At 50.5% G+C, this 20910-nt stretch overlaps 1 long non-coding RNA gene across 5 annotated transcripts in view; it reads left to right on the top strand.

Moving 5' to 3' along the window:
• LOC139040346 (uncharacterized) overlaps positions 1–20910 on the top strand; it is a 42230-nt gene that overhangs the window by 3690 nt on the left and 17630 nt on the right. Inside the window, exon 3 of one of the 5 annotated variants that reach the window (XR_011494703.1) lies at positions 2295–12254. The exons of the other annotated variants lie outside the window; for them this stretch is intronic. This is a non-coding gene — a long non-coding RNA (uncharacterized lncRNA). The remainder of the gene's footprint in view (positions 1–2294; positions 12255–20910) is intronic. 5 annotated transcript variants of the gene reach the window in all.

Genomic DNA, 20910 nt, shown 5'->3' with positions numbered 1-20910 from the left:
TTTTATTCTTTTTGTTGCGATTGTGAATGGGATTGAGTTCTTGAGTTCTTTTTCTGTTACTTCGTTGTTAGAGTATAGAAATGCTACTGATTTATGTATGTTGATTTTATTCCCTGCAACTTTGCTGTAGCTGTTGATTATTTCTAAAAGTTTTCCAATGGATTCTTTGGGGTTTTCTATATATAAGATCATGTCGTCTGCAAACAGCGAGAGTTTTATTTCTTCATTGCCTATTTGGATTCCTTTTATTTCTTTTTCCTGCCAAATTGCTCTGGCCAACACCTCCAGTACTACGTTGAATAAGAGTGGTGAGAGTGGATACGCTTGTCTTGTTCCTGTTCTCAGAGGGATGGCTTTCCGTTTTTTGCCCATTGACTATGATGTTGGCTGTGGGTTTGTCGTATACTGCCTGTATTATGTTGAGGTGCTTTCCTTCTATACCCATTTTATTGAGAGTTTTTATCATAAATGAATGTGGAACTTGTCGAAAGCTTTCTCTGCATCTGTTGAGATGGTCATGTGGTTTTTGTTTCTCATTTTGTTAATGTGGTGTACCACGTTGACTGACTTGCGGATGTTGAACCATCCCTGTGTCTTGGGGCCCATTCTAATCCAATATGCCCTGTCTTAGTGAATCTCATCTGCAAAGACCCTATTTCCAAACAGAGTCACCTTCTGAGGTTCTGGGTGGACATGGATTTCGAGGGGACACCATTCAACCCCCCACAGTGCCAACGGGGCTTTTAGAACTGTCAGCACGTTCTCTCTATCTGCTTTTGTTTTTTCATCTGCTACTAAGAGTAGAAAAAAGAAAGTTAGTTGGGATCTTGAGTGTATTTGAAATCTCCTTCCTCCCACATAAGACTGTGCCGAGTTGGAATTTCGGCTGCAAGATGACATTAAACGCCTGTGGACAAGGAGGGAGATGGGAGGGCAAGCCTGTTAAACATTTGTATTTAGTAATACGCTGGTTTGCAGAATGGTCCGGGCTCTCGCAGAGGCCACTCCTCCTGTGGTACGAGGGACATGGCTATCTGTCTCTCGCCAAGTGTAATAACCTGTAAAAATGGTATCTGGGCAGGGCCTGGAGACACCTGCGCCTGGCAGGCACGTTTCTGGGGTCTTGCGCCTGCCCTGGTGGCCACTGTCACCTTGACTTGGAAAGAGCTGAGCCTGGCAGGCCTGCACTCATCTTCCCGTGCCGTTTCTTGGCCTCCCCAAGTCTCAGTCCCCTCGTCTCTAAACTGGGAATGAGTTTAGTAAACGAGTAGGGATCGCCTGCTGTGTGCAGACACTGGGCTTAGTGGTGACTGGACAGACATGGTCTCTGTCCTCAGAAAGCTCTCTTTTTTTATATGTTTATTTTTTTAAGCACTGGCACCTGAGCTAACATCTGTTGCCAATCTCTTTCTTCTTCTTCCTCTTCTCCCCAAAGCCGCCAGTGCATAGCTGTATATTCTAGTTGTAGGTCCCTCTGGTTGTGGCATGTGGGACGCCGCCTCAGCATGGCCTGATGAGCGGTGCCATGTCCAGCATCCAAACCGGCAAAACCCTGGGCTGCCACAGCAGAGCGTGAGAACTTAAGCACTTGGTCACGGGGCAAGCCCCAAAAGCTCTCTTTTAGATAAGAGACTCAGACAGTAAGCAAACAAATGAATCTGCACACAGTGTGACATCGGGCGGGGAGGTGTATTAGGGAAGGTAAGACGTTGGTGAGTGGGTGGCGAGTCGAGTGGTCACCGAGTTGTTTTACCTGAACAATCAGGGAAGCCTGCTCAGAGGAGGTGGCGTTTGAGCAGGGACAGAGGAAGGAGGGAGGGAGACTTGGGACTACTGGGGGAAAGAGCGATCGAGACGAAGGGTGCCTCAAGGGCCACGCAGAGTCCTTGCTGGGGGAGCAGAGTGCATGATGCGAAGGCAGGTGAGCAACGAGACGGACCGGGCTGGCGGCAGACCGCGGCGCCCTGCAGGCCTGGCCGGGGGGGGGGGGGGCCTGCATCTTGTTCTGTGCGATGAGAAGCCTCTGAAAGTTTCTGGGCTGGCTGGCGACAGGCTCAGAGTCCTGTTTAGAAGTGTCAGGTCTGGCAGCACCCAGGAGGAGGATGGTGGCGTGGAAGGGGAGAGGCAGGGGGGCCAGGCGGGGAGACGGTGGCCTGGGCCAGGGCGGCCGCACGGGATGTTGGGGGACAAGAAAGTCTGCCTCACGTGGGATCACGCACACGAAAAGCAGGCGGAGTGGTAATTCCTCAGGGACCGGGCAAACATCTGTGCTGTGATGAGCACTTTTCCAACAGATTCCCCGGGAAGGCGTCCCACTTCCACCCCGGCACCTCCAGGCCTTGGACGACCTGATGGAGCAGGCTCCAGCCCCTGCTGCCTCAGTTTCCCCGCCTGTGGCTGCTCTCTGGACACGCTGTCCTAACGGAGAAGGCGAGGAAGGACGAAGCAGTTCATCCACTCGATCAATGGTTCGTTCATCCGTTCGATCAATCGCTCGATCACTCAGCGTTCCTTGCGCTCCTGCCGGGCGGGTGGTGAGCTGAAGCAGGAGCAGACGGCCCTGCCCGCCGATGCTCACGGTCCAGGGCAGCCTGCAGGCTTCGGTTTCCATCACTGTTTGAGCAGAAATGTCCCCGTGAAAGGGTCGGCCACTGAGCAGAGCAGGACCGAGTGTTGGGGCCACTCTACTCAGCCCTCGATGCCCAAGGACACATCTCCGTTTTTGTTTATTTACGTGACCTTTGTGCCCCTGCCTAGTGCCCAGAGGAGTTTGAGGCCTTACGTAAAAGGCAAAGAAAGATGAAACCCTGAACAGCACGCAGACGAGCCGGCAGACAGATGCACCTCATGGACCACAAATCTGCCTGCCACCGGCCGTCCCTCGCTCCCCTCCCCATCCCAGAGAGGACGGTGCAGGGAGAGGCGCCGCCGCTGACCGATTCCCAGACCCCTCCCTGCTGACAGGGGCTGCCTGGCAGGGACCTTTGATCCCTTCATGGCGAGCCAGGGTGTCTGCGCTTGAAAGAACGCCTGTGCACATGGGAGGGCGGGAAAGAGCCAGACAGAGCCAGCATGCAGAGCCGTGCCCCCGGGAGGGAAAGCAAGGCTCATGAGCCTTGCTGAAGCACCCGGCCGCAGGAACTCTCCAGACCTTTCTGGAATGCTCACGAGGCACCCACGATGGGTGGGGTCCTGGGTGTGATGCTGAGGACGGTCTGTAAGGCAGGTGTGCGACGCAGTACGGTAACCGCTGTGTTGGGCAGCAGCTACCTTGGGGTGGGGGGTGTCTTGAAGGCTCAGCTGAGTTCAGAGCCAGGTTGCCCTGGGGCCCTGAGACCCAGCCTGCCCAGCACCTGCTCCCTTCCCCTTTGGTGTGAGCACCCCAATCCCCTCCTCAGACTCGCTCTTCCCTGGCGTGAGCTCTGGGATGGACCCGAGTTGGGGGATGAAGAGGCAAGGGGACCAGCTCTGCGACCTCCTGGGAGAGGAAACGTCTGCAGGGCAGGGGCAGCGGGGACAGGAAGGGGCACGGGGAGTGGGACAGATGTGTGTGCTGAGAACGCAGACAGCTACTCCTCTGAAGTCACTTAAGCGTTACATTTTCACTGTTTCAAACCCATCGGTCAGGAGCTGCTGTTGGGTCGTATTATTATTTTTCTCCTTCTAAAGGTCAGCGACTCATTGCAGCTGATTATGTCCCTGAACTGTGTAGACAGGCAGACCCTGCTCACCGACGTCCCCATATCACCCAGCTCCGGGAGACACGAAATCTCCCCAAGACTGTCCGTCACTCACTTGCAGCTGGCACCTGGAAATGAAAGCGACTCGTCCCGTGTTCCCAATCAATGTCCGCCTGCCATCTCTGTCGATAACTGCCGGGCGGGCCAGTCCTTTCCCTGATTGGGAGGCACCGGGGTCAGCCTGAAGATGCTCTGAGGGAAAAGGCGGCCGCTTGGTTCAGAGCCTCCTGGCTGGGCTGGAATTAAGTTGGCTCTTTCTCTAATGAAACTGACTCCAGGGGTCCCTGTGTGCCAGAGTCGATGGCTCTCCGGAGAAGCAATGATGACAGTAATATCGAGGCCGTGCACACCTGCAGCCTCACGTTCCTCGGTGCTTTCCAGGGGCTTCGAGCCCCGTAGGAAGCAGTGGCTGCTGGGCGCACAGTAGGGGTGCAGTGAAGGCTGAGGGGACAGCCCCTGGCGCTGCGTTCCCCATTCTTCCGACGGAGACACCGAGGCATCGAGAGGCTTAGAAACTCACTCGTGGTTCCCGAGGACCTCATCATGGTCCTTGTGTTTGCCTGGGGCAGAGGCTGGCCTCTCGTGGGAATTGACTGGAAGGGTTAGGGGCTCTCCCTGTGCGCAGAGCTCTAAACCGGAGTCCTGAGTCCAAATCCCCAGGACAGAGATTCTGACGGGGCCAGCCAGGGGCAGGCACACATTCCTGTCCGCTCGGCTGTAACCGAGGGGTACGGGGCCTCACAAAGAGAGACTGTCCACCCACGAGCCTGGACAGGTGAGGGGCCATCCCCTAAGAACGGGGGTGTCTCTTGGGCCACTGCAGCTCAATACCCCAAAGCAGACCCTGGATTTGGGAGTTGCTTCCCTTGTTAGCTCAGATTTGCTGACGGGCGAGGGTGGGAGTGAGCAGATGCGGCCGTCAGAAATTGGGTCGGAAAGCCCACCCGGAAGGGTCAGGGGACTTGTTTTCTCTGAGAAGCTGGGCAGGGAGCCTCGTGGAGCTGGGAAACAACCCTTTTTGGCAGCCGCACGTGGGAGGGTTGTGCTCGGTGGCCCACGGGTGGGTGCCGGTAGCCTTGCTCTGGGCCCCGGAACTCTGTGTCCCTGATCTCCACTCCTGAGGCTGTGTGTAGCTCACACCTTGGTGACTGCTCAGCCCCTCACTGAGGCCACAGCCCCCACCCCACATAGGGTCGGTCCATCAAAATCACACCCCAGTTTCTCAAGGACCATTGTCGGCCGGAAGCATTCTGTGGTCCTCCATCATAACAATCTTCCTCTGGCAAGCATCCTTCGATGCCTGCGTCTCCTTTTCCTCATAGTTACTATGGCTTGTCTTATCTTCCTCCTCCCCCAACCCCAAGTCAAAGGGAGGAGAGAAGATTTAAATTGAATACAAGATTGGATTTTTAAACTGGACTTCCCTGATTGTGACCAGAAATTGATGGGATCTGCCCAAGATGTCATTAAAGGATGCTGTGTTCTGATCTGGCTGCAAAACCAGAAAACCCGTAAATAACATTGGCTAAAACAAGAAAGAAATTGATTTTTCTTTCTTGAGAAGAAATGGCTGGAAGTGGGAGTTGAGGGCTGATGTGGGAGTTCTGCTCCATGAAGCTCTCAGGGACCTGGGCTCCTTCCAGTTTTCTACTTCACCATCCTTAGAAGGTGACCCTTGTCCTCGTGGTCCAAGATGGCTGCTAGAGCTCCAGTCATCACAACAATGTTCTAAGAGGTAGGATGCAGGAAAGGAAGACTCCTTTTTAAGAAATATTCCCAGGCATATTCCACAACACTCCCTCTTATGTCTTATGGGCCAGAATTTGGTCACATGACGAAACCTAGCTATAAGGAACACTGGGGAGCATAGTCTTTTAACTGATGGCAGTGGGCAATGGAATTCTATTACTAAGTAGAAGTAAAGACTGGTATTGGGGGAAATAGCAGTTTCTGCTTGAGATAGGAAAGGACACCTGCCAGAGTTCTTGGAAAGCAGTGATTGGAACAATACACCTGCTTCATGTTTATTCCCGCGGACACTGGGACAGAGGGGTTTAATCTACGCTGGGAGGTTATGAGTAGGGTTCCCAGACAAAATACAGACAGTCACCTAACAAATAATTTTTTAGTGTAAGTATGTTCTGAATATTACACAGGCCATACTCACACTAAAAAATTATTTGTTGTTTGAAGTTCAAATTGAACTGGGCGTCCTGTGTTTTCCTCTGCTCAGTCTGGCAATCCTAGTTATGCAGGGGGCTAGGAAGCCCTGGGGAGGGGGGAAGGGGTCCGCGTGGAGGTGTGCCGACGCTGAGGCAGGGGCGTCGCGGTCCTGAGAGGGGCATCACCTCGTCCGTCCCTCTCGAAAGCTTGGTGGACTTCTCGCTGGCGCTGCTATGAATCCTCATAGTTCCTCCACAGCCAGAAATCTCGGAGGCAGCGCGCTCATCAAACCGGGGGGATCAATTACATGGGCCTCCTCTTCCCCGGAGTTATGTGCTATTCCTGCTCACGAGTGATCCGCGGAAATGTCACAGACTCTGCTGATGAATTACATCTGTAGTTACATTTTCTTAAGATTTATCCTCCTCCTGGTTTCTTAGAGGATTTGTGGATATTTCATAAAATTCATCCCAAGGGAAAATAACAGGACAATTAAAAAGCAAAAAACAGAACAAAAGCTTCTTAGAAGAGGGAGAGCGGCGGATTTCAGGTCCATGTGGAGCGAACTCTGGGCTGATGAGACGCCGTTGGGCGGTGGGAGGGAGATGGACGTGAAGCTTGTGCACGCAGATCTTGATTTTCTGCATGGAATTTAGTTTCTACGAAAGATAAATCGGGGCTTTATGACGCACTTTAAAAAGTGATCTTTCGGGTTAAATATCCCCGTGGGTTTTCACTGCATGCCGAGTTCTCCTTGCGGGAGGTGGTCCCAAGGTGATGGGCCTGAGGAGGTCGTGCTTGCTCACCCCTGGGGGGTCACGACAGTCACCTGGGAAGTTTTAAAGCCTTGGGGAGCCCAGGCCACTACCTCAGGGTCCCCGGGGAGAGGCCCAGCTGCCAGGATGCTGGAAGCCCCCAGGCGATGCGCCTGGGCAGTCAGGGCTGGGAACCATGGCAGTGAGGGACGCTCTCTCATTTTCTGGATGGAGAAGCAGAGGCTCAGCCACGGGAGTCGTTCGTTCTGGTGGCACTAACAGAGCTGAGATGAGGACTTTGACCTCTGACCCCTGATCACTGTGTATCCACAACATTTTGTCATTGCGCAACCTTCCAAGTACAGGTGAGAAACCGGGTCCACTGACTGACCTCAGCTCGCTGCTGGGATGAATACATTCAGGGCTAAAATTTGTGGAGCGCTTCCCAAGTGCCAGCTGTCATGTTATTGTGTCCATTGTGTCCATTTACGTTGATTATTATCACAGTCAAGGCTCACAGCAGCTCGATGCGGGAGGCACCTAGCCAATGAGGGAACTGAGGTCTGGAGAGGTGACATGACTGGCCCCACGCCACAGAGCCAGGAAGTGACGGAGCCAGGATCCGAATCCAGCCAGCCTGGCTCCAGACCCCGCACATTAGCCATCCCGCCCCGTACAGTGTCTGCTGTCCTTAAAGCGGCACTTCCCAGACTGCCGTGTGCACACCAGCTGCCTGGGCCTCGTGTTCACGAGCAGGTCTGACCCAGTGGGTCTGGGCTGGGGCCGAGACTCTGCGTTGCTGACAAGGTCTCAGTGATGCTGCTGCGCTGGTCTGGGGACCACACTTTGAACGGCAAGGATGTAAGGCATCATCATCCTTATTTTTGGTGGTTGTTTTTTGCTTGCTTGTTTCAGCTTTAAAAAGACATTTTCGGAATATGAGGAAATACCGAGGCACAAGTATGGATTTTATTAATGTCCCCACCCAGGCTCTGCAACGAGGGTCACTATGACTCTGCAAAGGGGACACTAATCAATGGCAATGTGACATCACTTCATCTAGGTTTAGATCCCTCCTGCCCTCTGCTGCATGGTCCACTTTACCACTGAGCAAACCCATGAGATGCTCTCAGCTCAGTTTATAAATGTTAATTTTAGAGTAGATGCCCATATTGGTGAGAAAAATCAGCCCCTTGGTCTGACAAATTGGAGTTTTGTTGGAATTCCCATACATGCCGATGAAACTTGAGTCTTAGTTTGGGGTCCCCCCCAAAGCAGAGCTGAGACAAGCTTTGGGTACAAGTAGTTTATTTGGAAGGTGATCCAGGAAGCTGGTGAGGGAGAGGAAAGAGAGACAGGGAAGGGAGGAAAAACCAGTACATGGGCTATTAATGCTGGGGGCAACTGGGGTGCAGTCCTCCTGGGGTCCCCGAGCTACTGTGTGGATAGCTGCCTGGAGCAGTCGCACGGAGGGGCAGGGAAACTGTGGTGTTCAGGCAGAGCTTGCCCGGGCAACGAGGGGTAGGTGCTTGGGGGGCATGCTGTGGAGTGTGGGGGGCTGTCTCCTGAAACTGGCTGGCACAGGCAGCACCTGCTACAGCTCGACTGAGCAAGAAGGGCCTGATGCCCAGCCTGGGTCATTAGACTCGTTTCCAGGGGAAGCCGACCTGTTCCTAATCAGGTTAATTAAATTAATTAGGTTAATTAAATTAATCAGCTAATTAAATTTCTTTAATTAGAAATTAAAAACCAGCAAAGAGACTCTTGGTCAGCCCAAGAAGAAGGGGACCATTTCTTAGGGGGTGTCACTGAGGGAAAGCTGAGAGACTGGACGTGTATGTGTTTGGGGGTCATTAAATGATTTGGTTTGGGTGTCAATTAAGCCCCAATCGTGGAACAAGACGCGGCAGATGGGACCTCAGCCCTCCAGGAGTTTTCAGCCAACTCGGTAGGACGCGAGTCTGATACAGGCCCAAAGGAGTGAAGATTTCCATCCACCGTAATTTTTAGGTGATTGTTCAACAGCTGGGCTGGGACTGGGGAGAGGCCTGTGGGCGCTGAGGACGCAGAATTGAAGAAGGCAAAATTTCAGGGTCATGCAGGTGTGCCAGGAAATTACCTGGGCAGCTTTGTGGAAAATCAATGGACCCTACAAATTCTTGACTCTGTTCTGTCCCCTTGGCCTGTTTGTCTAACCCTGTGTCAATACCACACGGGCTTGAATGCTGTGCTTTAAGTAAATTGTGAATCAGACAGTGCGAGTCCACAAACTTTGTTCTTGTCTAAAGTCCTAATCAAAACCCCAGGGGCCGGCCGGGTGGTGCAGCGGTTAAGTTCGCATGTTCTGCTTCAGCGGCCCAGGGTTTGCTGGTTCGGATCCTGGGTGCAGACAGTGCACCGCTTGGCACACCATGCTGTGGTAGGCGTCCCATATATAAACTAGAGGAAGATGGGCACGGATGTTAGCTCAGGGCCAGTCTTCCTCAGCAAAAAGAGGAGGATTGGCAGTAGTTAGCTCAGGGCTAATCTTCCTCAAAAAAACCCCCCCAAAACAAACAAACAAACAAACAAAATCCCAGCAGGGTCTTTGCAGCAATGGACAAGCTAGTTCTAACATTTGTGTGGTACACGAGGGACCTGGGATCGTGCCCTGTGCCCCTTTGTGGGGATCTGGAGTCCGTTTCTTTCTGCCCCATGGACTCTGTCTGCATTTACTGCGGTGTGCGTCTGTTGCTGACGCATTCTCTAGCATTTGTACATCGGAAAAAGCTGCTCTTTCATCTTTGTTTTTGGAGGATATTTTTGCTGGGTATAGAATTCTAGGTTTGTTTTGATTCTTTCCTTCAGGACTTGAAAGGCCATGCTCTCCTGCCTCCCGGCTTGCCTTCTTTTCAGACGAGACATCTGCTGTCAGCCTTGTGTGTGTTCCTCTCTATGAGATCTGCTTTGCCCCTCTGGCAGCACTTCAAATTTTTTATTTATCATGTATTTTGTGCCACTTGATTTTATTTTGTGGTAGTTCTCTTCATATTTCCTGGGCTTGAGCTTCATTGAGCTTCTTGGCTCTGTGGCTTTATAGTTTTCATTAGATTTGGAAAATATTTCAGCCATTATTCTTCAAATATTTTCTTCTCTTCCCCTCTTCCTTAGGGTACTGCAATTATTCACATATTAGGCTCCCTGAAGTCGTCCCAGAGCCAACCCATGATCTGCTCATTTTTTTCCCTTTCATTTTTCTCTGTGTGGTTCATTTTGGTTACTTTCTATCATTATGACTTCAAGTTCACTAATTTTTTGTCCTGTGATGTCTAATTGGCCATTAATCCTTCCCAGTGTGTTCATAGTTTTGTCTATATGCTGTATATTATTGAGTTTCATACTCTCTTGGGATGAGTGGAGAGTGGCGCCAACTGTCCTGCAAGAGTGGATTTTGCGGGCTGTCAACCGAATAAGGGTGTGCAGAGCCCTCCACTCTGGCTGGGGAGAACTCCCGTGCTACCAGCTCTGCGCCGTATCGCAATCTCCCTTCCCCTCCCCGCCTCCAGCTCCCGCTGCTCCGCGCCAGGCGTCACAGAAGCTTGCCGCGTGCATATGCAGCTCAGCATTCAGCCAAAGGCTAGAGGGATCCCTCTCTAGATTTCTGGAGCTCCTTCTGTGTGCAGCAGTCTCCTCTGAAGCTCTCCGTCTTGCAAATTCCAGCTGCACTGGGAGCCCCGGACACTCGTTTCTGCCTCTCTGTCCATGGAGACCACTGCTCTGCTGGGGCTCCACTTCCCTGTACCAGAGTTTGTAAAGACCGCCCCCCTGCCCTCTGTCAGGAAGCCTGGGTGAACGTGGGACCCGCCTGTGGGACCCCGTCTCTCGAGGGTCGTGGAGCTGCACTGTCTGCTGTCCAATGCCTGAAAAAAGCTGCTCCGTACAAACGTCTACAGGGGTTCATGGTGGGAAGGGGGGGCCTAGGGCCCTCACACCACGAGGGCCGGGTCTGGGGGTTTAGTTTCTGCTTTTCTGCCGACTCGGTCACAGCCATGAGTCTGCAGCCGCAGGAGGTGCTGACGCCTGAGCTCACTGTGCCATCCCGCCTGGAGGACCACGCAGTCTCACGAGGAGTCTCACGGCAGCTTCTCAGAGACGCTGGTCAGAGGACACTTGACTACACAAGAGGCACTCCTGTTGGCTTTCCCTGGGGCCCTGGACCAAGTCCTCTCCCATCGTTTCCGAGGGCCTCCATCACTCGGGCCACTCCGGGTCCCAACAGGGGGTGAGGCCACCATCATGGTGTCCCCACGCCCACGTTTCACCCACCCTGCCTCTGGGGAAGGGACGCAAAGAGACAGGATCTAAGTCAGGAAACATACATCCCCATGACAGAGGGAACCAGTTTCCTCCCAGAATCGCCACCTTGGCAGCACACTGTGCAAGCCTGAGACCAGCTGGGCCCAGGGCTGGCTGGAAGATGACCGGGAGCCAGAAAGAGGGTGGCTCTCCCTGCAGTGCCGAGTCCCTGGGGCAGTGGGACCCTCGCGTGTTCGCTCAGGCCCAGAGCAGAGCCTGGCTGTGTCCACAGGCTGCAGGCGCCGTCCCAGGCCTCCCAGGGGGAATCTTGGATCTCTGGGCATTTCATGGAAACTAGCTTGGTCAACATAAGTGATTTTTCAAACTACTGCTACTGATAATTTCCACCATTTTATTGGGTGGCTGCTACTTGTGGACCACCTGCTAATTGTTTTACATGCGTGAGGCAGGCACTCTCCTTGTCTGCTTTCTCCAGGTGAGGAAATTGAGGATCAGAGAGGTAAATTAACCTGGCCAGGATCACACAGCTGGTGAGTGGCAGCAGAGAAGGGATTTGTACTCTTAGCCATGACACTAGGTTGCCTTCTGTGTTCACTGTTTAAGCTTGAAAAGGTTTTTAGGTCTAAACATGTAGTTGGGGGAAAGGAAAAACAAGAGAATTAGCATTAAATTAACACCTTTAGTAATACTAACAGCAGCACATCTCATTGACCCCTTGAGGCTCTTCTCTTCTCCTTCGCATTTTATCATCTCTGAAACGTGGATTCATCTTGCAGTGCTCGTGTGTCTAGTTCATGTCGGTCTGAGGGTCTGCTGGTTCACCCATGAATTTGGGCTGCTTTCCAGGCTCTGTGAGCTCAAGAAACAGCAGATCACTAAGTCCAGGCCCTGACCTGGGGGCTGCTCGGGCCTTTTGGAAAGCAGGCCCCGAAAGACGACATTCTCCTCTGGCCGTGGCAGACTTCCGTGCATGGAAGTGTTTCCCGGAGCGCAAGGAACAAAGTCCCTGTGTCAGAGGGAGCAGGTCACCGCGCGACTCACTGGGACTCTCAGGCGCTGGGGAGGGGCTGCCGGCCGGCCCTGCTGGGCTCTGGCAGCTCACTGCTGGGTCCAAGCTGCTGCTTTGCCACTTACTAGCTGTGCGACTCGGGCAAGTGACTTCCGCTCCCGTGCCTCGGTTTCCTCCTCGGTAAGGTAACTCCTGTGGAATATCGCCTGGCACGTGGTGCGTGCTCCGTAAACCCAGTTGTCCTGAGGATTCATCGGGAGGACGTTCCCAGGAGAGCTCTTACCAGCCCAGGTGAGGAGCTCTTTTAATGTACGAGTTCTAGCCTGTGTTTCTACAAGTTCGTTTCTAGATCACGGACACGAGGGACCCAACTTTCCAGTTTGGGTCCCACTTCTACGAAACAATGGCATAAAACAGGAAGAAAATGCAACCGACTAAGGAAACACCCTGGGCCCCGTGGACGCTGTGAGGGCTCTTGGACAATCTGTGCTGTCCACGCCAGGGTTAAATACACAGACTCGGGTCGTCAGTCATTGGCTTTGAGTTCTGGTCTCTGTCCGGCAGCGAGCTCTCAGACAAGCTCCTCGGTGACCCAGAGTGTGAGAGGAGGAAGACCACTGTCCTTGCCTCGGCAGGTCGTTGTGCAGCCAGTCCGTGGGCACCTGTAGGCACACAGTGAGCCCCGGAGCACTGGCCCTCAGGATCGCTGTCATTATTATGTGTCGCTATTCCTCTTAATGAGACAGCGCGTGCACCACAGTGCCGGCGCAGAGTGCTTCCTAAACGGTCGTCGGCATCGTCATGACGATTCTTATTCTCTGCAGTGGGTGAGGTTGAGGCCACACGCTACCATGTGGGTTTACAGAGCACAGGTGGCTGCAGAAGTTGGGGCTGGCCTGGTGGCGTAGCACTAAGTTCAGTTCATGCACTCTGCTTCATAGGCCCGGGGTTCGCAGGTTCAGATCCTGGGCGCAGACCCAGCACTGCTTATCAAGCTATGCTGTGGCAGGAATCCTGCAAATAAAATAGAGGAGGATGGGCACGGATGTTTTCTTGGGGCCAATCTTCCTCAAAAAAAAAAAGAAAAGAAAAGAAAAAAAAGGAGTGGCTGCAGAAGCTCAAATAGCACGTCATCCCACAGGAAATGGAAAGTTCCACAAGGAAGGGCCTGGAATTGGAACAGGCATCTTGAGTTCACTCCCAGCCCCATCAGGAGTGGGATGGGTGCCCGCCTGGGATTAGGAGCCCCCCCACCTGGAGGGGCTCGGGCTTGTTCATCGGGCAGGGCAGCCTGAGGAGGGTTATTGCCCTGGAAGGATGCCTGGCATCCGAGCTGAGCCTGGGCGAGCTGCCCTGTGCCGAGGATCCCTTGCCTGCCCCAGACAAAGCCCAGCTCCTAGCTCAGCCCACCCGGGGGCCTCCTCCCATCTGGACCCCTGATGCCTTGTCTCGCCCACCTCAGACCCACAAACTCGCTTGTCCTCTTCCTTCCCTGCCTCACTATGCAGTGACGTGCCACTCCCTCCTCTGTGCCTCGCTCATGGTGCGTCCTATGCTAGGAGGGGTTTGCCTACAGCCTGGTCACCCTCCCTGGCCTGTGGGCTTCCTGAGGCTGGGGCTGCTGAGGCAAGGTCTCCCCACGGTGAGAGGGGGGCTCTGGAGCCAGGCCGGAATTCAGGCGCAGCTGCTCCTCAGCCGGTTCCCCTCAGCAAGTTCTGCTCAGATCCTCATTTTCCCTTTCTGTAGAATGGAGAGAATATGCCCCGCTACCTCACCGGGTTGTGATGAGAATTAAGGAATTTGATACGTATCAAGAGCTTAGAATATTGCTTGGCACATAGTAACTGCTCAGTAAATGCTGGCCGTTATTATTATCGGATGCATTGTTATTCCCATCGGTACGCTCCAGAGTCCAGCAGGGGCTGGCACCGGGCAGGTGTGTGATGCAAATTAGTGACTTTGTGCCTTTCCATCAGGAACCTCCAGATGTTCACGACGAAAGGGCCTCTGGGTGGGGTTTGTGGGTGTTAGAAACAGGCTTCCACGATGTGCCGACTGCATCTTGTCGGGGACCGCTGCTTCCCCAGGCTTCCCAAGGGCATTTAGCTTTTCCTTCTCCCTCCCTCCGTCCCCCTCTTCTTTCTTCCCTGTCTCCCTCCCTTTCCTCCTCTTCTCCCCGCTCCTTTCTTTCCCTTAAGAGGAGCAGAGCAGTGCTAGGATGATCACACGCATCCTTGCGGGTATTTCTGCTTCTATCGTTGGGCTCGGTTTCTAGCACGAGACCTGATCCTTTAATGAAACCAACTAGCTGCTCTTAAGAAGCCCCAAGCTCTGCTGGTGCTCTGAGGATGCTCGCCTATCCACCATCAAATGCTTTCTGTCCTATTTTCCACGGGACACGCGGGTCCCAAACCCGCCCCGTGAACCCATCTCTTACTGACTGGGGAACATTTCTTTCAAGAATACCAGTGACTTTGCCCCAGGGCCCTGTCCTCACCAGACAAACAAGGCGTTTGCTTATGCCTTGGGCCGAGTGAGTCCTATGACTCATGCAGAATCCAAAGGCGCTGCCCCAGGAGGGGCACCGTGGGCGGTGATGTCACGAGCAGCCAGATGTCAGGAGCCTGGGTGCCTCAGATGGCAAGCTTTGGATTTTAATTCTCCTTTGTTCCTAACAACTGGAAATCTTCAAAAGCATTCAATGAGGACTCAACCGGAAGACTTGATATTCACAAACAGGCTTTGAAAGCAAGCCCAGACCCAGTCACAACTTCCCTCGTGTGGAACGTGCATGGAGACGGGCACGTGGCGGTCGGGATGAAGCAGAGAAGCTCTGGGAGGAGCTCAGCCTTCACCTTGGCGTTGACGTCTGTTCCCAGAATCTCCAGGCTGACCCGCCACCGGGACCCCTTCGAGGAAGCCCGGAACACAGCTCTGCAGCCAGCTGGTGCCGGGTGTGAGTGTGACTTTACCACCTACCCAGCAGAGTGACCTTGAACAGGCCTCTTAACCTCTCTGAGCCTCAGTTTCCCCCTCTGAAACATGGAACAGTAATAGTACTTTCCTCCTACAGTGTTTTCGAGAGCTGGCACACGGCAAATAACACACAAATCATGAATTATTATTATTTGTATCGTCATTCCAACTTCAAGACCAACCTGGCTATTTAAAGCACATTTTCAGCAGGAAACCGAGTTCAATCATTACAGTCTTTCTTCTAATCTGGCTGTAAACAATTACTCTTTCCAATTTCCTTGGCCTAGGCAGAGTTTCCTCTGAGTCAGTCTGTAAACCACCTGCATCCTAATTAATCCTCATTATCCAACCGCTCAGAGAAGGTTGACTTAGGGACAGCCATTTGCCCCCTGCCCCACAAATATCTGTTCTCTCATCAACACAATGCTAGCTGGTTACATGGCCGCCCAGACTAGGACTACATTTCCCAGACTACCTTGCAGCTGGGCGTGGTCACAGTGTTAGCCAATGGGAATGAGAAGAAGAAGTGATATGCAGAAGTTCTCAGTTATGTCCTCAAAGGTCTGGGAATGCCCTCCGCTCCTTTTCTCCCCTCACCGTGAAAGGGACATGGTGGCCAGTTGTTTGGGGCCATGTGGACAACGGCTACCCCCTAGACGAGGCTGAGAGATAGGATGGAAGGAGTCTTTGGTGCCCAGCACCAGGAAACTGCCTTATTAGCTGCGGATGGTTACGGGGCAGGGAAGAGTGACATCTCTTTTGTTTAAGCTGCTTTGATGTCCGGCACGTCTATCTTAACTAACGTAGTGGTTGCGTAGGTTTTGTCCTTTCTGACGATGTACATGGATGAGCTGGAATTCGCAGTGCTGGTTAACGTCCACGCTAAGTCACAGAGTTGACATAAAGCCTCGTATTAAACAAAACCACATCAAACAGAGTGTTCCTTGATTAGTGACTTATAGAGCTTCCTTTTCTCATCGATAAACTTATTTTCAAGAATACATTTTTGTGAAATGGTTACATTCATTTCTTATTTTTAATTTTGTCATTTTAATGTTGTCTTTTAATGTACAGCAACTATTTCCTTGTCATGGTATTTACTTTAGTGATTGTCTTTTAGAAAATTAAGATATAGTTTATATATACAAAATTCACCCTTTTAAGGTGTACATTGCAGTAGTTTTTAGTATATTCACAAAGTTGTGCAACCGTCACCACTGTCTAATTCCAAAACTTCTTCATCACCCTCAAGAGAAACTCCATACCCATTAGCCGTCTCTCCCCTTCTCCCCTTTTCCCAGCCCCTGGCAATGCCTTTTCTACTTCCTGCCTGTGGATTTGCTCATTCTGGACGTTTCATATAAATGAATAATATCATATGTGGCCCTTTGTGTTTGATTTCTTTTGCTTAGCATGTTTTCAAGGTTCACCCATGTTGTAGCATGTACCAATACTTTATTCCTTTATATGGCCTAATAATATCACATTGTATGAATCTATACCACATTTTTGTATCCATTCACCTGTTGATGGACATTTGGGTTGTTTCCACTTTTTGTTATTATGAACGATGCTGCTATGAACATTCCTGTACAAGTTTTGTGTGAGGATATATTTTCAGGTCTCTTGGATACGTAGCTAGGAGTGGAATTGCTGGGTCATGTGGTAACTCTGTGTTTAACTCTCTGAGGCACTGCCAAACTGTTTTCCAAGTGGCCACACGCTCTTACATTCCTGCCAATAATGTGTGAAGGGTCCAATTCCTCCACAACTTCACCAACATTTGTTATCGTTCCTCTTTTTGATAGTCATCCTAGTGGGTAGGAAGTAGTATCTCGTTGTTTTGATTTGTGTTTCTCTAATGACTAATAAAGTTGACTTTTCATATGCGTTTTGGCTATTTGTGTGTCTTCCTTGAAGATATGTCTATTCAGGTTCTTTACCCATTAAATTGGGTGTCTTCATTGTTGAGTCGTAAGGAGTTCTTTTTGTGTTCTGGATACAAGATCCTTCTCAGATATATGACTTGTGTAGGGTCTCGCTTGCCCAGTAATAACCTATGTATCCTATAGCAACCATGGGTCCTCCTGGCCTTCTTCGAAGTGTGACACCAACCATCTGGTGTTTTAATAATCCAGAGCTGCATCTGCTTATCTCAAAGAGCATTACGTCTTGAAGGAACACAGAGCCCTTCCATGTGAGCTGCTGGTCCTTGGAATTCTGGTCCTGCAAGGACAGTTGGTTTTGGTAAGTAGGTTGCCTTTGTTCCTCTGCCTACTTAAGCAACGCCCATTCTGTTTGTGGTGGTGGCACACGACTCCATCCAGCCTGCCGCTCCTGGACTCCCCGTACGTAAACGCTCATGTCTCGTACGCCTTCTCAGGTTCTTTTCTTCCGTCTCTCTGCTGCCTTCTCCTCACAGCTTGCACAGCTGGGCTTACAGTCAGACAACTTGCAAATGTTTTCTGCTGTTCTGTGGGTTGTTTTTTCACTTTCTTGCTAGTGTCTGTTGAAGCATAAAAGTTTTCAATTTTGATGCAGTACAATTTATCCATTTTTTCTCTGGCTGCTTGTGCTTTAGCTGTTGTATCTAATAAACCGTTGCCTAATGCAAGGTTGGGGATTGTGCTGAAGCTGTAGATCGACTTGGAGAATACTGTCATTTTCACAGCAGTAAGTCTCCTCATCGTGGACTTGGCACGTTTTTCCATTTATTTAAATCTTCTTTGATTTTTTTCACCAACGTTTTATAGTTTTCAGTGTATGTGTCTTGTTCTTCTTCTGTTAGATTTCCTCCTAAGTCTTTTACTCTTTTGGATGCTGTTATAGATGGAATCACTTTCTTAGTTTCATTTTCGAGTTGTTCATTGCTAATGTGTAGAAAACAGTTGATTTTTTACATTGATCTTGTATCCTGCAACCTTTCTGAACTTGCTTATTGGCTCTAACAGTTTATTTGTGGATTCTTTAGGATTTCCTGTAGACAAGATTTATCATCTTCAAATACATATGGTTTCATTTCTTTGTTTCCCTCTGGATGCCTTATATTTCCTTTTCCTGCCTAATTGCCTGGCTGGAGCCTCCAGTGCAATGTTGAACAGGAGAAGTGAGAGTAGCTGTCCTTGTCTTATTCTCCATCTTAGGGAGAAAGCCGGTGTTTCACCATGAAGTATGACGTTAGCCGTGAGTTTTTCACAGGTGCCCTTTGTCAGGTTGAGGAGGTTCTCTCTATTCCTAATTTGTTCACTGTGTATACCATGAAAGGATGTTGCCTCTGTCAGATGCTTTTTCTGCCTCTATTGAGATGACTGTGTGGCTTTTGCCGTAATTTTATCAATACGGTGTATTATACTGTTTTTCATGTGTGGCCACTGAAGTCTCTGCTCAGTTTGCTTACTGGTGAGCCAACGATGGGATAGAGATTTCCTGAAATGCTTGGAACTGTTAAGTGCCCCAGTTCTTGTTGTGGTGCTCTGCGTGGATGTGGGGGCGTGTCTTCAACACTCAGGCAGCCAGGAAGCTAATCATTTACTCCTAATCGTTTTTGACAAATGCCCAGGCTTTCCACCCTGGGCAGGGTTTGAGTAAGGTCAAATTAGGACAGCCTTGAAAGTAGAGGCCTCCAGGGACCCACCAGACACGTCGCATAATGAAGATTCTCTCAGAGAGGCTTTGAAGGGGCTCCACCCTTATTCTGTGCCTTCCAGGGGCTGCCAGGCTGTAGGTTTTCCCCGTGGTCATGGGCTGTTGTTTTTTAAGGCTAACTCAGAGCTGGAGAAAAAGGGATGTAGATAGAGCCAGTTAATATGCTGTGAAACTCACTGTTTTTACTGATATTCAGTCATTTTTTTGACTAAATTCTCTCCAGATTGCTTTAGGCCTCTCATTAATTTCAAGAATTCTGAAAAAGTTGATCCTGACATTTTTGCCAGCTTTTGTCGTGACTTTTGTGGAATAGAGAATTTTCAGAGATCATTACTCTGCCATTTTCGCTGAATCCCTATGGTTTCTTTTTATTCATTCTAAATGAATCTGAATCTCTATCTGTGATGATGATATACAATTTCTCTTTTAAATAAACTTATTTAAGTCAAAAAAATTAATTGAGGAAGCCAGTCTGAAAAGGCTACATACTGTATGATTCCAAGTATATGACATTGGGGAAAAGGCAAAACCGTAGAAGGAGTAAAATGACCCGTGGCTGCCCGAGGTTCATGGGGAGGGAATGGAAATAAAGAGGTGGAGCCCAGGGCGGTTTCTGGTGGGGAAACTATTCTGTGTGCTGCATGTCATTATGCATTTGTCAAAACTCAGGTTTGTCGTATAGAACGATACAACAGAAACAATGAACCCTACCGTAAACTGTGAGCTTTAGTTGATAATAATATATCAATGTTTGTTCACCAGTTGTAACAAATGTATCAGACTAATGCAAAATGGCAATAACAGGGAGAATGCGTGCAGAAAAGAGCGGGAAAGTACCCTCCGTACTTTCTGTTCAATTTTTCTGTAAATCTAAAACCACTGTAAAATATAAGGTCTATTAAAGCTTTTCGAAAAGTGAGTTGGTTTGAGGAAATGTATTCAATGTGGAATAGCAGGTGGTATAAGAAGATGGCAAAGGTCATGTGGGAGGCATGAGGGTGATTGACATTTGGGAAACCACGTAACAAATATATATTACAGTTGGGGTCTCTGTTAATGTGGTATAATGGACAACAGAGCTACACATATTGAATACAAAGGAAAATATTTTATTAACAACTTGAGAGCTATTGGAACTGCATGTGCTACACCAGGTTCAGCTGGTGGTGAGTTTTCTCTGTTTTGAAGGTTAAGAATAACTTGGGAAGAAACGAGAGACAAAAAAGACTAAGACAGCTGATCCAAGGCCTCCACTGGCCAATGGAAATGATCCTGGGAGAGGAAGAAGGAGGCAGGCAAGAAATGTTGGCAAGTCCCAATCAAACCCATTGGTGGCTGTCAAAACCACGAATCGGGTGATGACGGTCTTTTAGCTTCCCAAGAATGGCTGTAGCCACCCAACATTAGCCGCTCCGTGCTTCTGGGTGGTACCATGGACAGCAGCCAGACCTAGTTGGTGAGGGTGCTCATGACCTGGAAGGCCAAGGGTTCTTGTCTTCGTTCCATGGTGTCTGGGCGCCAGCTCCGTGGCCTAGAGGTTAAGCTCAGCATGCTCCATCTGGGCAGCCCAGTTTCATGGTTTCAGTTCCTAGGTATGGACCTACACCACTCATCAGCCATGTTGTGGTGGTGACCCACATATAAAATAGAAGATTGGCACAGATGTTAGCTCAGGGCTAATCTTGCTCAAGCAAAAAAAGAGGAAGAATGGCACAGATGTTAGCTCGGGGATAATCTTCCTCAGCAAAAAAAAAAAAAAAAAACCCTACAAAAAATCCATGGTGTCTGGGTTTGTGCTAGGTTCTTTTTGGAACACAGGGATGAGCAAGGAGTTATCTCCTACTGGGAGATCTGACCCTTTTGCACAGAGCTACATAGAAGGAAAGGAGGCATGAGAGGAGTGAGCTGGACATAAGGTGGGAAAAATGGGTCCAAATTCCGCCACTTGCCCAAGGTCACAGGGCTAGTGACGGAGCATAACCTCTCTTGGAGTCTCCCTTTTCTCTTCCACAAAGTGGGCTTGATCCTCCACTGATCCTGTGGGTGACAAGAGTCAGTGCTGGACAGATGATCAGTGATAGGCAGGTGTGGGGCAGCGGCTGAGGCAGCCTGTCGAGTGCTGTGTGCCTGCTTCGTAGCACAGTGCCTGCCATATAGCCAGAACTTCAGCAGATGTTTGAGGAAGGAAGAAAGGAGGGAGGAAGGAGGACCGGTTGCTCATCCTTCTCCTGTTTGCAGCCTATAGCACAGGGCTTGGCACCCAGGGGCCCACTGCCTCATCACTCCTTCCTAAGCATCGCTTCCTTCCTGTGTCTCTCTTATTGTG

The sequence above is a fragment of the Equus asinus genome, chromosome 15 (genome assembly GCF_041296235.1).
Source record: "Equus asinus isolate D_3611 breed Donkey chromosome 15, EquAss-T2T_v2, whole genome shotgun sequence".
NCBI classification, from domain to species: Eukaryota; Metazoa; Chordata; class Mammalia; order Perissodactyla; family Equidae; genus Equus; species Equus asinus.
This window is presented reverse-complemented; position numbering and strand designations above follow the sequence as displayed.